The sequence below is a fragment of the Bubalus bubalis genome, chromosome 5 (assembly GCF_019923935.1).
Source record: "Bubalus bubalis isolate 160015118507 breed Murrah chromosome 5, NDDB_SH_1, whole genome shotgun sequence".
Lineage (NCBI taxonomy): Eukaryota > Metazoa > Chordata > Mammalia > Artiodactyla > Bovidae > Bubalus > Bubalus bubalis.
The window spans coordinates 19,442,599-19,460,603 of record NC_059161.1 but is presented as its reverse complement, the minus strand read 5'-3'; the positions used below and the strand labels follow the sequence as shown (position 1 = coordinate 19,460,603).

General features: G+C 37.5%; 1 protein-coding gene and 1 long non-coding RNA gene across 3 annotated transcripts in view; one reads left to right on the top strand and one right to left on the bottom strand.

Moving 5' to 3' along the window:
• Positions 1-18,005, bottom strand: part of ACBD6 (acyl-CoA binding domain containing 6) — a gene marked incomplete in the record, with an annotated part of 136,903 nt that overhangs the window by 6,528 nt on the left and 112,370 nt on the right.
• On the top strand, positions 10,062-17,733 carry LOC123333645. 2 transcript variants are annotated; one of them, XR_006551071.1, is made up of 3 exons: positions 10,062-10,119; positions 10,511-10,689; positions 17,503-17,733. It is a non-coding gene; the product is annotated as an uncharacterized LOC123333645 (long non-coding RNA). The 2 variants fall into 2 exon arrangements; XR_006551070.1 differs by having other exon boundaries at positions 10,063-10,119; positions 10,514-10,689.

Below are 18,005 nucleotides of genomic sequence, written 5' to 3'. Positions count from 1 at the left end.
AGGAACCCATCGACACTGGCTAGAGTAGGTCTTCCATTCCATTCACAGCACTGGACGCACAGGTTCCATCCCATCCAGTCCTGCTAAACCAGCATGTCTAGGGCTAGAGGCTCAGATAGACATTTTTAAAAATAATTTTATTCTTACTTTTAGCTAGCACTACTTTGTTGCTATACATGGGCTTTCTCCAGTTGTGGCGAGTAGGGGCTACCCTCTAGCTGCAGTGCATGGGCTTCTCTTGTGGATCACAGGGGGCTCAGTAGTCGTGCACAGGCTTAGAAGCTGCAAGGCATGTGGAATCTTCCTGGAGCAGGGATCAAACCCATGTCCCAAATCCACTGGCAGGTGGATTCTTTACCACTGAGCCACCAGGGAAGTCCTGGGTATCTTTATCTTTACAAAGTTCCTAAGGAGATTCGGATGCTTTGCTGCTCCTGAAGCCCTCTGGTCTGGGGAATAGTGTACATATAAGTAGTCTGCTCTTGGTATGTCAAGCTCATCCCTATTTCAGGGATTTAGGGCATGACTTCTAGCACCTTCTCTCCACTGAAATGTCTGCTTAACTACTACTTCCCCTCAGTAAAGTTTTACTTGATCACTCTGTTCAAAGTAACCAATCATCTTTCACCTTATTTCTTAGTGCTTATCTGGTGGTCTTATTTATTTACTTGTTCTTGGTATGTTTTCCTCACTAGAATGTATGCTGTCAAAGATTGTGGACCTTGTCTGTCTTGTTCATGGTGGGAATTCCAATGCTCAGGAAGAATCCTGGGTATATGAAAGGTGTGTGCTAAATACTTAGGATGAATGGATAAATTTGACATATTTAGGAAATTCTTTTTAGAACACTCTTACATAATGTAGATTGTTGTTGTTTAGTTACTAAGTTGTGCCCAACTCTGTGACCCTATGGACTGCATCCCACCAGGTCCCTCTGTCTGCGGGATTTCCCAGGCAAGAATACTGCAGTGGGTTGCTATCTTCTTCTCCAGAGGATCTTCCCGACTCAGGGACTGAACCTAAGTCTCCTGTACTGGCAGTCAGATTCTTTACCACTGAGCCACCTGGGAAGCTGTAGCTAGGAAGCAATAACATCATCCTTTAAGACTGTTTTCATTAAGATTGAGGTAGTAAATACCTTCTTTGAGAACTTCTCTTTGCATTTTGGATGTTTTGCTTTATGATATCTTATTTCACCTTACTGTTTAAAAGGAAAAATTTGAGATAGCATTTCATAGACAAAAACTGCAACCCTGAATATCTATCTCATCAGTTCAATAATAATTTCCAAATGTACTTAATGGACTATTAAATCAGTAATTAGAAATCAAATCTTGCTATGCTGCAAAAGATGTCAAAATTATGTATGCTCAGACCAAGATACTTTAAAATTAAAATTTTATTTAATTAGCATTCCTCAGAGAAAGATATTCTAAAATTAAAATTTTATTTAATTAGTGTTCCCATAATCTATATTAAAATTTATTTGTACCCAGATGACTTATAAAAATATAGGCAGAGCAGTATAAATACACAGAAAGAGCTCATGGTGGTTAACAAAATTCAGTGATATCTTTAATACAACAACCAAAAAAACAAAAAACAACCCAACAGGAAAAAGATTTAGGGTTTGAGGAGTAGGGAAAAATATGAATAAAGTGAAAAAACTTTTATATAAGCTATTTTGTGGGGTGTTTGGAAGCATTCTTTCCTTTCAGCCACACTTTTGTGAGTTTAAGTTAATGGATTTCTATTGCACTCCTGTTGTCACTATTGCTGATGCTTTCCTATGGATGAGGCAGATACCTGGTTATTTAAGGAGTAGGATAAATGGGTCAAGACGGCGTTCCCTGTCCCAATTCACCAGGGAGCGTTTGAGAATTCCACCTGACATGAGGACAGCACTGTGCTCTTAAACAATCTGCAGTTTGATCCGATTGTTCCCCAGTGGGGGACGTAGGCCACAGCTCACTCAAGAGTCATTGATTGGATTAACAGCCTAATTCCCAACAGATGAATAGAATACTGATGTCTTGTCAGCCCAGATCACAAAAGGAAAACACAATCTGCTTCTACAGCTCAGAGATTTAACCCTCTATTTACCCTGAGGCTAGAATTTCATACTGTTTCATACTGTAATTTCTTCAGAACTCTTTGCCGATAAATATAATGAAGTGGTGGTTTTTTTTATCACCATCCACATGTTTTCGTCCTCTTTTAGAGTAGTTTTTTAAATCTTTAAAAACATGGAAAGATTTTTTATTTTAGTTTTTACTATCCACATTAGTCCTGCTGCCTAAATTCTTTTCCAGTTTCCTTAATACTATATAAGCTGTTTCCTCAGGGGAACCCAATAAAAAAGGACACAGCCTCTGGGAAAAAAGATAGCAAAATCCATACATTCAAATATAAAACTATTTTGAGCTGTTTTTCTGGCATAAGCAACTGATTTTATTGAAGGGAATAAATGATTGTATTAAGGGGAATAGAGTCTCAATAAACGTTAGCTTTATTTTATTCCCCTACTATACCTCTACCTTCCATCTATAATAACTTTTATGTATGGTTGTACAACTAAGAGTCAAATAAAAAGGTCTCAGTGGTATAGGTTTAAAAATAAGACCAAAAGACTTAATTCAAGTCATCTATGAATTAGAATTCTATAATAAATATATACATGTCTTGTATGAGTAGCAAAACAAAGAGTATTCTGGGCAAATTTAATGACAGTTCATTTTGTGTATCTTTCTGCCTATAGCCAGCCCATATAGTAAGAAAGATGATTTTAGTCCGTTGTGAGTAAAAACAATGATGGAAGTGGCAAAGCTTGTCTACTATGCTAGGCAATTTACATATGTCCTCTTATGTAATCTGCCCAACAACCTTATGCAGTAGGTATTAAGTTATCTCATTTCACAAAATGAAGAAACTGAAGCTTAGTTATGTTTAGGAACTTTGAGGTCACAGGATTTATAAGGTGTGGAGCCAGAACTGAGGTTTCTGGCTCCAAAGCTTATGCTCTTAAACACTACTGGGATTTTATGGGTTTCTCTACATATCTAATATTTATATTTTTCAGTATCAAGGTATTAAAATTAAGATTCAGCCTTCTCTTAAAATCTGTTATTACTCTTGTAAAAAAAACCTCTGCATGTACAAATGCTCTCTTTTGGCTCTTCTTTTTCTTTAGGACATTTTTTTAAGTGAATTTCATGATAGCCCCCTAAAATCAGCCACATCAAAAACCAGTAAACTTTTTTTTTTTGCCTGTAGCTTTGGAGTCATAGTCAACTTCTATCCCTTTTCTTTACCTCTTATACTGTCTTTCATCAAGTGAAGTTGATTGAATTCTTCTATACGGTATCTGATTCTTTCTTTCTCTACAGTAATGGACCTCATCCAGGTCCTAACCTTCTAATCCACTAATCCCTACAAGAGCCTCCCTAATAATTTATCTGGTCTCCCATCTCTTTTGCAAGCATTGTCCTTAGCCTGCCATTCTACTTGAAACTTTGAAGCACATTCTAATTGTCTTCACGTCAGATAAGAATTCCTAACTAAGGATTTCTGTAACTTTTAATATTGTTATGGTTTTAAACACTGTACATAAAGGAAGTTTAGATCAGTTCAAATATGAGAACATATTATATAGAATAGATTGTTTTTATTACTAAGTATTATACTATTACATTATAATCTGATTCTGTATGGTAATATGTTTCCATAATACCTATTATTGAAAAACAATTAAAGGAAAGAGAATACATGTTTTGAAAAGAGACAAGGAAAAATCTCAACTAACACCAATTGAGACTCATTCATAAAATATGTACAGTGTAAAAGATCTTTATGCTACTCCCACAGATATTATTTATTTTTCTATATGTATTTCAGAATGCTTTTCTTTTCATCCCTGGTGGCTCAGATGGTAAAGAATAGAAAATAAAAATTTAACACTTATTTTAATAAATTTATACTTAATTTTACAGAACACTTTCATATATACCAACTTTATTAATATTTGAAACTAACAGTCTGAAGTAAGGTATTAGGAGGTATTCACAGCTCCATTTTATAAATAAGGAAATTCAAGCTCAGTAGAGTTAAAATGACTTATCCAAAGTGATCTATTAAGCCAAACAACAGAATTAGGACTTTACATATTCCATTTATATATAAATAAGTTTTGCAATTTTAATGTCTAATTTCCACTTCTAGAGCAAGAACAACAGTTATCATTGAATTTGGATAAAACATTAGCTACTAAATAATCTGTATAAAGATCCTGCCTCCATCCATGAACATGTTGAATGTTCATTCATTTAAGCATCCAAAAATTCAATTGGAAAAAAAGGACAGCCTAACTAAAAATTGTATCTTTACACTAAAATAAAACAATCTGAAACAAGTAGCTAGAAGATACTAATACAAATATCACAAACACATTCTAAATCAAGACAGGTCCTTTTAGAGATTCCCTAGAAGGTGAAAGATCTTGAGGAGGATAATTCCCAAGAAATCCCTTTCTTCAGTATGGGAAAGAAGGGGCAATAGAGAGCATGAAAAAGCAGAAATGCTTCCTTGCATATTAGAGACAGAAGCATTTCAATGGTCCCTAGAGACGTGACGCTCCCGTGCCCCAAAGGATAGTTCATAAGCTTTTTTTTTTTAATGATGAATATTTTTCTTTCATATGGTGTGAACTCTTAAATTCAAGGGCTTCCCTGGTAGCTCAGCTGGTAAAGAATCCGCCTGCAATGCAGGAGACCCCAGTTTGATTCCTGGGTTGGGAGGATCCCCTGGAGACGGGAAAGGCCACCCACTCCAGTATTCTGGCCTGGAGAATTCCATGGACCGTACAGTCCATGGGGTTGCAAAGAGTCAGACATGACTCAGAGACTTTCACTCCACTCACTCGCTAAAATTCAAAGGAAATTTTGATAGTCCTCAAGAGCATAAATTTGTGGCAGAAACCTTTGTTCTAGATTTCCAGGTAGGCACATCCACTAACCCATCTTTAAAGTATAAAACTCTGAAAGGTCTACTGTGAGTAATACCCAGAGGTTTTCACATGCTACAAGTCTACAACTTTAAATTCCTATCCTGTAATATAAAAACAGCATTTTAGCAGGTATTTTAAAATAAGTCATATTAACTTTCCTCTCAAACAGTAATGTTAATAATATCAAACAGAAACCAAAATCAACCAAAAAACAAATGAACAAAAAAAAAACCCCGATAGTTTTAATAACAAGGAAAATCAAATCAATGGTGTATCCTTTGTAGTAACAGAGAGAGACTTGTCTGATTGTGGAAACCAGGTTAAAGACAAGGGCTTGGACAGTTGTGCCCTGAAACAAGCAGACTGCAGGTTTTATAAATACATACAGAAATAATTAAAATATAAGGGGTTTAGTGGGATTAATCTGCTTTAAATAATCTCTGCCACAAAGCCTGTAAAGACACTGCTGGCACCAGGCCCACATGAGACCAGCTGTCGAAGATCAGAGTGGCAGAGACGAACTGCTCCCACTTCTGCACTGCCCGGTCTGTGAGGTCTTCTCTGGACCCTTCGTTGCTCTCTGCACCGCAGGGAAAGGCCAGCAGAGTAATACCTGTGGCCATGTGGAGCATTCTCATTTGACGTGATTGAGGGGAAAAACCAAAACATAAAAAGAAAGTTGGTGCTGGAACGGAGTCCGGAGATACAGGCTCAGAGGCCTCTAGGGAAATGCAGGAGGGCTCCGGAAAAGTGCTGATTACCTGATTCTATTCATTTAACCCAGGGAAATTTCAAAGTCACCTTTAATTATTTTCAAACTGCGTTTTAAGTAATGTAGATAGTACCCTTACTCCCAAAGGAAGCACAAAGCAGCTGATAACTCTTTAAAAACAGTAGCATTTGTTTTGCTTCAGAGTTAGCCACAAATTCAACAAATATTTTAAGGGGACAGTGCAATGAATTAAACAAGTCAGATAGATTTTGGGGGCGGGGAGGGCTCCTCTACTTCTGTTATATGGTATTTCCATAATTTTAAAAGGAAACCATTAAAAAATCCAAACAATAGCTTCTTGAATGACATGAAATCAATGTTATACACCACTGTAAGAACAGATATACATGTATGCATTTTCATACATTTTCCTCCACCAGGAGAAAATGAGGCTGAGGGCTGGACTGTCTCCTTTGAAAGTGTCTATTTAAGCCTTTCTTTCCAGTTTTGTGTCTATGATTTTCGGACACCAGCAAATCTCTCTGCTATAATTCTTCTTGTCAAAAAGGTGATTTTTTTTTTTTTTTTTGTCTATTTACTTCACAGGTACACTTTAAGGACAAATAAATAGTATCTAACTCTTCAGACACTCAAGTAAAAGCTGGCTATTAGATCAATTCTAAGTATTTCAAAGGAAATACTGCTGACACAGCTAGAATGGAATATTCTGGATAACACAATTACCATATTTCTTACACAGAAATGATCAAGTTTCAAGGAATCAGAATATCAAATGTAATTTACTTAAAAAAATAGAAGGTGCTATGAGTTTTTACATAAAACGGGCAGAAGTTCTCGTTAAAAAGAAAGTTAAATATCAGGATACTATCAACAAAGCTTCATTCTATTATGCAATGGAACATAGAAAACTTACGTTCAGTTTCTACTTTTATTCAACAACATAGAACTCCCACACTTCTTTAATGTCCTGCACTGTCTTATAACGAAAGCTTCATTTTATGTTTTCTCTCCCTTCGGAATGGGTTTTAAAGACTGCCAAAGTGAAGGCCAAATGTCAAATATGTGCCTGTCCACTCAAGACTATTGATGTTCATCAATACATTTTTCACACATCAGAGTGCTCTCAGATGTTAATGACTTTCAGGCTAAATGATTAGATTCAAATTTTGAACCACTGATTCAGAGGTATCTTTTCACAGGTCCCCTAGGTCAGTGGTCCTTCCAGTGTGGGCCCTGGGACAGTGGTATCAGTTCAACCTAGGAACTTGTTAAAAGTGCAAATTAGGCTCCACCCTAGACCTATTGAACCAGAAACTCTGGTAGTTGGGCCCAGAAATTTGTTTTAACAAGTGCAGGTGATTCAAATGCTAGCTAACATTGAGGACAACTCCCCTAGGCTAGTACGCTGTGCCGTGCTCAGTCACTTCGGCCTTGTCCGACCCTGCAGTCCTATGGACTGTAGTCTGCCAGGCTCCACCATCCATGGCGTTCTCCAGGCAAGAACACTGGAGTGGGTTCCTTCTCCAGGGGATCTTCCCAACCCAGGGATCAAACCCCCGTCTCTTATAGCGCCTGCATTGGCAGGCGGATTCTTTACCACTAGGGCCACCTTTATTCTCTGTAAATGAGCACCATCTTTTGGACAGCAGTGAACAAATTACATGTTACAAAGTTTACTAAATTATTAAACAACTTATCTTTTCCTTAATTTTTAAATTTAAACATACTTGGCAGGATTTCTTTTCATCTTCTAGGGAAAAGCTGCCCATCAGAGAGACCATTATAATCTGGTACACTGTTTTTATAGTTCTGTAACATAAACTGACATTTATTGGAGCTTCACATAAGATTTTTCCATCAACGGATGTGTTGGAAGAGCAATAACCAAGTGTGCTGTGTTGGGTAAATACCTACACATCAGGATACTTTTCAAAGCCATCAGGCAAAGGGGGTCAGTTGAATTTTTTTTACTGCACAGGCTAATGCTTTAAAAGTGTCTTGATGGAATCAAGGAAATTGGATTGTCCCCCCATTTGCTGGGCTAAAACAAGCCTTTTTTATTTATCCCATTAGAGGAACACAAGAGAAACCTTTTAAATGTCTCTAAAAATTTCCATGCATGGCAAAACCCAGTCAAAAGGGTTTTAATTTTCTCTGAGAACTCTTAAGTAATGCAGTATGTCAAGGTTTAATAAATTGTAGGTGGGGATAGTTTTTGTTACAGGCAACTTTATTCTTTTTAAACAGGTGCTTAGACATGCTTTAGGCTTCTCTCTATTGAGAGAGGTGAGGGCACTACCTCAAACAGCAGAAAACTCAACTTCGGTCCAAATAACAGCAACAAAAAATAACCATGATGGAATCTGTATAATCTGAGACAAATTTTTAGAACACATAAAATGACAATATTTTAAAATGTATTTAAAGTGATGGTTAATCTTTCTATATCTTTCTATATGTGACATTTTTGTATTGAGCTTCTTGAAAAATTTCTCGAAGAATCTGGCTTTGAACAAAGCTCAAGGAGAACACAGAGATTAGGTATGTAACCTTTTTTCAACAGAAAGAGGTATTGCAAAGCAAAGACTGTATTCCCAACCTGTAACAGGGTAAAACCCCCTAGAATACAACTTCAAAATACTACAGGAACATCTATTCATAAAGACAAGTTGACTTATGTAACATGCATTACACATTTATAGAAATTTATGATATATAAAATATACCTTCTATGACCTTATGTTTATTTTGGTGTATTTGCTGATTAGATATCATTATACATTGAGATTTTCTTGGTTGATTTTTTTCCATCTTCAACAAACTATTAAAAGTGCTTCCAATCATAATATAGAAGGAATGCCAGAATGGAGGAGTTATGACGGGGAGGAGGAGGTATCACTTAATCTATAAGGAAGAGGGGTTCCTTTCTGAATCTCACTTTATTAGAAATATTGTTAACCATATTCAAATAAGAATCATACAGCTTACTCTGTTCCCTAGCTCCCCAGATGAAGAAGAGGAATCATGCCAAAGAGAAAAGATATCTAATATTTCAAAATAGAGCAATTAATAATTATGTCAAGTATTCCTCTTTATTACCTGCTTTTAAACAATAATTTTAGCTCACATCAGGGTCAGATGGCATGGGATCCAACAACAAAGTAGTTCTGTAGGGGAGTCCGGCAGGCTTTACTAAATGTTCATGTTTCAAGTCTGCCCCGTGACCAGCTATACCCATGACTACAACTACTAAAGAGGGAGGCTTAATGAAGTACCAGCTGACAAAAGAAGAACGTATAGTCGACTGGGAAAAAGAAAACTTACCCTTTTGTCATGTCTAATCAGCTATTTCTATACTTTTGATAAATATGCTTTAATTATTCATTAAAATTTGTACTTAAAAGCTAGTATCCTCTTTAATGGAAATTCCAGCTTTATTATCTAAGTTCCTAACAACTTAATGTATTATTCTATCCTTTATATACAGCTTTTTTTTTTAGGTGTTAGCAGTAACTCAGAAGCTTTAAATGAAATTCTGTGTTATGCCTTGAAAGTTGAGTCACTGAAAATCTCCCAAGTCTGTCAACATTCATAAAAGAACTGTCAACTATCAAAAGACAGACTAAACAAGCAACTGAAGGACTGAAAATGGCAGTAAAGGAATGTATTAAGATTATATAATGAATATTTAATAATTAAAAGATCCTGTCATTGGCTTAACTTTACTGTTGCTTTCATAGGAAGACCTTTGCTAATCCCAAACCCTGACATTCATGTGAATAGCAAAGTTGAGAAAATTTAGTTTTGTTTCCTTTGCTAGAATATAGGCATTCTTAATTCTGGATTCTTAGAGTCCCAGAACATCTAAGGAAGGGCTTCAGCAAATGTATGAACCTATTAAAATTGTTAGCGAAAATTCTATATCCATACCCTTTCTCTCTGGTGTTTATAGCTTTCCTCATATTCTTCCTATAAAAATTAAAGACCCCTGTTGTAGGGTAGCAGTATACATTAAAAGATTGGTCATGAATTGGCAATTGCTGAAACTGGATGAGTATACAGAAGTTTGTTATACTATTTTACCTAATTTTGCACATCGTTTTAAATTTTTCTGATTATTAAAAAAAAAAAAAAACTGCTGTGAAAGAAACTCTCTGTGCATACAAATCCGTTCTTGATAAAGGGCTGTGGTAAATCTAAGCAAACTGCTAAAATAAGCGATAATTCTATCTTTCCTTACACCTAGGTTGGGAAGATCCCCTGGAGAAGGGAAAGGCTACCCACTCCAGTATTCTGGCCTGGAGAATTCCATGGACTGTGTAGTCCCTGGGGTTGCAAAGAGTCGGACAAGATTGAGTGACTTTCACTTTCATTACATCATAAAGTAAGTCAAATGAAGGTAAAGGATTTGGAGTTTTATAAAACATAAGTGTGAAAATCTTTTATGGCAAAACTTTCAATGATGCAAGTTACTTTACTTTTGAAATCATTATTCTGTTTCACAAAATGTCAAAATGTGACACAAAATCACAACAAATGAGACAGAAAGGGTAACCGGTAAAGATTGCAAAGACAAAGGAGGTGGTGGTTTGGTGCTTGCAGGAGAGGGGGGGAACTGAAAGGAATAAAGTGGTGGGCTTAATCAAATCACTTTGAAAAGCTGCAGCCTCTCCGAGTTAACCTTGCCAATCAGAGGAAGCAGGAGTGGAAGCATGTTTGCGCACATTAAACTTAGCCTGTGTCCTTGAACCTGTGGTGCATTGCCTCCTCTCAAGCAGCCTGGGAAGACTTCGTAATGCTCACCCTTAGAGAGAACCTTGAATTCCATTAGAAAGCTCCACAGGAAGGAGAAACCCTCAAGTGGCAGCTTGAACCACAGAGAGAGCTCATACCCTTTACTAATATTAGAAGTGAGCTCATGGGATTAAGTCTGCAAGTCCTGGAAAATTAAAAGGTATGAACACACTGACAAATGCCATTATATCAATAAGATATCTTTAAGTCTTCTTTCCTTTTTTTCTTAAAGATATGGCAAATATTTAAAATGATACCATAAAGACTGTTTACTAAGTCTACAATTAAATTCTATAACTGGTCTGGTTATAGTCATTACGATTATAATATTTACCTCTGTATTATGCTTTGCTATAAAATCATTCACCCATGTGATGACCTAGTAAATTTTGTATACAAACTATAGTTTTAAACAAAAGGAAATATGAAGGTAGATACTACCTTGTCTTTCACATCACATCTGTTACTACAGTTCTACTGTTCTGTGTAATGAAAAAGTATCTTATATAATGTACAGTTTTAGTACAATATGTAGGCAGGCTCAGACTCAAGCTGCAGGAGAAATTTCTAATAATGAAAACTTTCCAAAATGGAAGAGACTACTTTGTGAAGTGAACAGAAATGTTCAAACCAAGGCTAGCTGGCTTAACTACTTTCTGGAAATTGAACAGAGAAAATTACTGCAGTAGGTGGGAAGTTGAACCAGATGATCCTAAAATTCCCTTTCTACCTTTATGATTTTACAATTATGGTTTATTCAAGGTAACAAAATCAGTGGCAGAACAGAAACTGGAATCTAGGTAACTTGACTCAAATCTAGTTCTTCTAAACACACAGTTATAGACTCCCTCAAATGTCCTCAGGCAGTAAATAGAGTGAGGTTAATTGGGTCAGGGACGCAATAGTGGGGCTTCCCAGGTGGCACAGTGATAACCTGCCTGCCAATGCAGGAGACACAGGAGACATGGGTTTGATCCCTGGGTCAGGAAGATCCCCTGGATGAAGGAAATGGCAACCTACTCCAGCAATTTTGCCTGGGAAATCCCATGGACAGAGGAACCTGGCAGGCTATAGTCCATGAAGTTGCAGTGTCGGACACGACTGAGCATAGCACATTCATACAAGCAATAGGATGATGGGAGTCAGAGAGCTCGGGGCCTGTCAACAGAGGGCAGCAGCTACTTAGCTCCAGTGATTGCTGACCTATGGGAACTTGCCCAGCATTACCAAAATTCCATGGACAAAGAAGCCTGGAGGGCTACAGTCCAAAGGGTCGCAAAAAGTCAGACATGACTGAGCATGCACGCATCATATTTTCAGATTTTTCAAGAGAATCCTAATAGCTACACTTTTATGTGAAATTAATTGGCAACAGTTATAAACTGTTGTAACACTGTAGGTGCCCAATGAAAATAGATATTTGGGCTGCACATGACCCATGCCAGTTTGTGACTATGAGATTTTCCACAAAAACTCCATTTCCAAACTGTTGATTTTGTAAACTCTTCTCTACATTCTTTAAATTTATCAACATCCTTTGTGAAAAATGAATGTCTAAATTTTACATTTTATATTAACTATAGTCCTCTGGATATAATGATATTTTGCTCTGGTTACTACAGTTGTGTTACTACAAATGTTGGCTGTTGTAAGATCAACTCTACATTGCTGTCTCATTGTTCACCAACTGTCCACAATAACTCAAATTTCCTGCAGATAATATTTGTGTATAATCAATCTCTAAACCTGAGCATATGAATTAGCCTATAAATATTATATAGCACTTAATTTATAGAAAAATCACCATTCATTTAAAGAGTCACTTTCCCCCCTGAATTCTTAGTCCCATCTTTTAGGCATTATTAACCACTCTGTGAGATCAAACCAGTTAATCTTATAGGAAATCAACCCTGAATATTCATTGGAAAGACTGAGGCTGAAGCTCCAATACTTTGGCCACCTGATGCGAAGAGCTAACTCATTGGAAAAGACCCTGATGCTGGGAAAGACTGAAGGCAGGAGGAGAAGGGGATGACAGAGGATGAGATGGTTGGATGGTATCACTGATACAATGGATATGAGTTTGAACAAACTCTCGGAGATGGTGAAGGATAGGGAAGGCTGGCGTGTTGCAGTCCATGGGGTCGCAAAGAGTCAGACACAACTTAGCGACCGAACAACAACATGAGTGTATCAGTTTGATCATTAAAATAGCAAGACGACCATTTCCAGACCTTATTCTGTTGACTTGGAAGAATTTTGTTAATTTGTGTAACACCTTCACCCTTAATTCATCCTCATGACATTTAGAAGAATATTTTACACTCAGCAACATTAAGTACAGTGAGATGTATTTTATACAGACAGAGACAAGACAGCGGAGTAGATGTGAGCTCATCTCTTATGAAAACATCAAAATCACAACTAATTGCTGAACAATTGACCAAAAAATGCTGGAACCTACCAGAAAAGATATTCTACATCCAGAGCCAGAGAAGAAGCCACAATGAGATGGTAGGAGGGGTGCAATCAAGATAAAATCAAATCCCAAATCCAGTTTGTGGGTGATGCACAAACTGGAAAATAATTATACCACAGTAGTTCTCCCACTGGAGGGAAGTTCTGAGTCCGCATCAGGTTCCCCAGCCTGGGGGTCTGGCAATGGGAAGAAGAGCTCCTAAAGAATTTGGATTTGAAGCCAAGTGGGGTTTGACTGCAGGAATTCCACAGGACTGGGAAAAGAGAAATTGCACTCTTGGAGGGTACACACAAGAGGAAAAAGCAGTAACCCCCTAAAAGCCTAGGCCAGACCTACCTGCTGGTATTTATGGATCTCCTGTGGAGACAGAGGACGGCAGTGGCTCCCTGCAGGGACAAAGACACTGGCAGTGGGATTTTGGGGACTTACATTGGTGTAAGCCCTCTTGGGGGCTGCCATTTTCTTATCAACTCCTGACCCTACCCAATAGGTTTAGGCTCCAGTGCTGGGATGCCTTAGGCCAAACAACCAACAGGGCAGGAAAACAGCCCTGCCGTCAGCAGATAGGCTGCTTAATGTCTTCCTGAGCCCACAGCTGCCTGCTGAACACACTCCCTTACAAAGCACTGCCCACCAGAGGGGTAAGACCCTTTCCCTTCCAGGAGGCCTGCACAAGTCGCTCAGACAGTATCATCCACCTGGAGACAGACAGCAGAACCAAGAACTACAGCCCTGCAGCCCATGGAACACAAACCACAGTCATAGAAAGTTTGACAAAAAGGAGACAGCAGAAGAATATGTCCCAGATGAAGGAACAAGATAAAGCCCCAGAAGAACAACTAGTGAAGTGAAGGGGGAGATAGGCAATATACACCAAAAAGACCCTAACAAGGACCTACTATACAGCATAGGGAACCCTGCACAATATTCGGTAATAACCTAAATGGGAAAACAGTGTGAAAAAGAATACATAAATGTATATGTATAACAATCATTTTGCTGTACACCTGAAACTAACATACTGTTAATCAGCTATACCCCAATATAAAATAAAAAATTAAAAAAAGGAAAGAGTAAAAAAGTGAGGTTCATAAAGAAAAACAGGATAGCAATAAGGAGAGACCTGGGCAACAATATGATAAAAATATACTATGCTGCTGCTAAGTCACTTCAGTCGTGTCCGAGTCTCTGTGACCCCATAGACGGCAGCCCATCAGGCTCCGTCCCTGGGATTCTCCAGGCAAGAACACTGGAGCGGGTTCCCATTTCCTTCTCCAATGCATGAAAGTGAAACGTGAAAGTGAAGTCGCTCGGTTGTGTCCGACTTTTAGCGACCCCATGGACTGCAGCCTACCAGGTTCCTCTGTCCATGGGATTTTCCATAAAGACACACTAATTTAAAAAGTGTGTTATATACATATAGACCAATGATTAATATAAGTCCACAAATGGGTACTAATGCATAAAACTTAAGTTATGATAGAAGGTGGCATTTAAAATTGTGGGAAACAGATTTGAAATGGCATTTGAGATTTAAATGACACTGTGACAAATTTGAATCTGTCCTAAATATAGGTCAAGATAAACTCCAAATGGATCAGGGATTTAAATGTAATATAAAATGAAACTAAAAAAATGATAGAATAAAATGTAGAACATTTTTTAAGAAAAATAAATATATTTTTATAAAATGTATATATCTATAATATCATATAAGAAATGAATCGCCAGTCCAGGTTCGATGCAGGATACAGGAAGCTTGGGGCTGGTGCACTGGGATGACCCAGAGGGATGGTATGGGGAGGGAGGTGGGAGGGGGGTTCAGGATGGGGAACACGTGTACACCCATGACGGATGCATGTTGATGTATGGCAAAACCAATACAATATTGTAAAGTAAAAAAAAATAATAATAAATTTCAGAAATCATCAGTAAATCTCAGAAATCATCAATAAGTCACTATTTCTACATTTGAACTAGGTCTTTTAAGGCAAATGACAGATCCATCTCTTAAGTTCAATGAAGTTGCCTGACTTTTTAAAAAGTTACAGAATTAATCCGTATCTGAGGGCACAATCAACATGTGGACAAAAGGTTAAGACTCAGCTGTAGGTAGTAGCTGAGGTGTTCAGAAACCTTTATCATTAAGTAGATGACCTGGGGATTTAAAAAAAACAGTTCTTTTGTTTTCAAGCTTATGATAGCATAAGGTGTCAACAATTTCTGGTTTATAGCAACAGCAAGAGAGATTGTAGCCAGGGGACCATTAAGAAGGAGCAATTTACTCTACCAGGTCATAACACTTTGACAGTGTTCTATAATTCAGTTAGATGTAGATGACACCGAGTGTTCTCTCAAAGTAATTTGAACTTGATTCACACTGTACTGTGAGCCAGTTGTTCATTATCAGATACAAACTCAGCAAAAGAAGTGACTATTCGATATGAAAATGACAGGAAAAAATAGCTTATTAAAGAAAATAGTGACCAGTGAGCATAGAAAACAGAAATTAAAAATCACACTGAAAAAAAAAAATCACACTGAAAGAGAAAACCTGTTGAAAGAGATGATGTCTGCATAAAAGAATTTCATTATAAATAAGAAAATTTCAAGGACACACAGAACTTATAATCCTCATAAAATGCACCAGATGCCTATGAATTCTAAAGCACTGAGTTACTGTGATAAGAGTATGACAGCAGCTTAATGCAGGGGAATAGCATGAATGAATCTGCAGTCAAAATACCTAAGTGTGAACTCCGGCTGTCCTACTTACTAGCTTTGTGCCCTTAAGCAATTCATATAACCTCTCTGAGCTTTCAGTTTAGTGAAATGAGAATGCCACACAGGACTCCTGTAAGGATAAAATGACCTAAAATGTATAAAATTATTTTGTAGAATAATAAAAAAAAATTGGTCTTTAAATACAGGTTTAATGATCCTTGTTCACAATTTTCAGACTTCTTCTCTATCGACTTTTGTCTCTGTTAACCCATACACTTGTTTTATTAGTTAAAAAATATTCACAAAATGCCTCCAAAGCTCCAGGGACTTAAATAATACTACAGACTTGGTACATAGCGAGGACTGACTAGACTTAGTCTCTGCCTTCATAATCTGTTATAGGGGAACTCTTTTTTAATAACAAAACCTTTTTTCAGAAGCCTAATCTTAAAATATTAAGGTAAAATAGGTAAAAGTTGATGTGGGGAAGGAAATTTCTAGTTAAGGTAACTCTGGGGAGATTCACAGAGCATTCTGAAAACTACCAAACTGGTAGGTAGGCCTCTCCCTAACATTTTGTGCCCAGGGCAAGAGTACAAGCAGAGATCTCCAGAACCCCTTTTCTTATCTCACCCTGGTTCCATCCTATATCACAAAGGGCCTCTCAGACGTAAGCACAGACACAGCTCCCATGTCCAAGCTCAATCCGTTCCCCCGCCCCTTGGCCACTCTTTAGGCCTAGCAAGATCTGCCCTTGAGTTGAATCCTGGAAGTAAACTGGACCATTTGGACTGATCTCTACAGAAGTCAGTTGCATGGCTGGTGGAAGAAGGGGTTTAAAAGTACAAAGTAGGTGTAAATCTTACATTGTGCAAGAGGAAAACAAGAGAGAGACATGAGTATCTTACATCTCAACTCTTTTTTCCTACTACTGCAGTCATGCATACCTTCTACCATAGTTTTAAGAGACTGTCTATATTTCTTTCAACCCACTCGGTATTAAAAGGTTAGTTGAAATAAGAAATTGCATTTGTAAAAAGTGAACAGTCTGAAAAAGATAACAGCTCGATGAACCGGTCCACTGCCAAGATTGTCAAGAGCAATAAGTGACTTCAACATGGGCACTGTGGTTTCATGATGCATAACCTGCACTTAAGAATAAATCTTACTTATCTATAGAACAAACTCTTTTTTACTGCTCAAGAATGTCTATCTGACATGCGTTACAGCATATTTGTTTAAGCCTGCCACACACAGACAGTTCTCACAGAACAAAGCACATCTGCCAGATTTGTTGAGAAAATCATGAAGTATGCATATAACCTTGTTAAAATCAATTTTCCCTAATTTTTTTTCCTTTCATTCTTTCCATAAATTTCTAGAAGACATTGTTTCTTTGAGGCATTGTTATTTCTATCCTAAATTTTTATTCTTGGCTTATCAAAAACACTGTGTGACATGTCAGGTACTGTTAGGAGCTGGGAACTGAAAATATCAAAGTTCCTACTCTACTCTCAGAGAGCCTAGAGTCTTATGAGTGGAGATGATTATAATAAAAATGGTATATTCTATGACAGATGTAAAAAAAAAGCTTATTATACAAGTGCAAAAGAGGAGGGTCTAAAGGGAGGTTGTGGTGGGAGGAAAAGAAGGTGGGGCTAGGTCAGGGTCTTCCCCCAAAAGGTGATGCTTTGATGAAAAAAGATAGAAAAAAGGATTTTGTGTGTGTGTGTGTCTGTGCACACTCACAAATATGTATATGTGTTTCAGGCTGGGAGAGTGCATCTACAAAGAGACAATCATTTTTCAATATTTTATATTTACGGAATGTATACTATATGTCAAACATTATGTAAGAGACCACTAGGAATATTCAAGAAACAGAACACTGATCCCTGACCTCAGAGAACTCACAACCAGCTGAAGAGACAACACAAGGTGGACAGTATGGTAAACCTGATTAATACAGTAACAGTAGTTCGATGAAACTGCTGGAGAATTCTACTTATATGTGTAGTTTTCTTGAGAACTGAGGTTCCTTTTTAATTTCACCTTCTTAAGTTAGGAATTTTTCCACCATGCTTGCTTTAAAAAAAAAAAAAAAAATTATGTGGCTGTGCCGGGTCTTGGTTGCAGCACGTGGGATTTTTAGTTGGGGCATGTGGCATCTAGTTTCCTGACCAGGGATTATTAAATGAAAAAAGAGACCAAATATGCAGACATATCTGATGCACAACTATTTGAAAAACAGCAACTGCTCAGCCAATAAGATG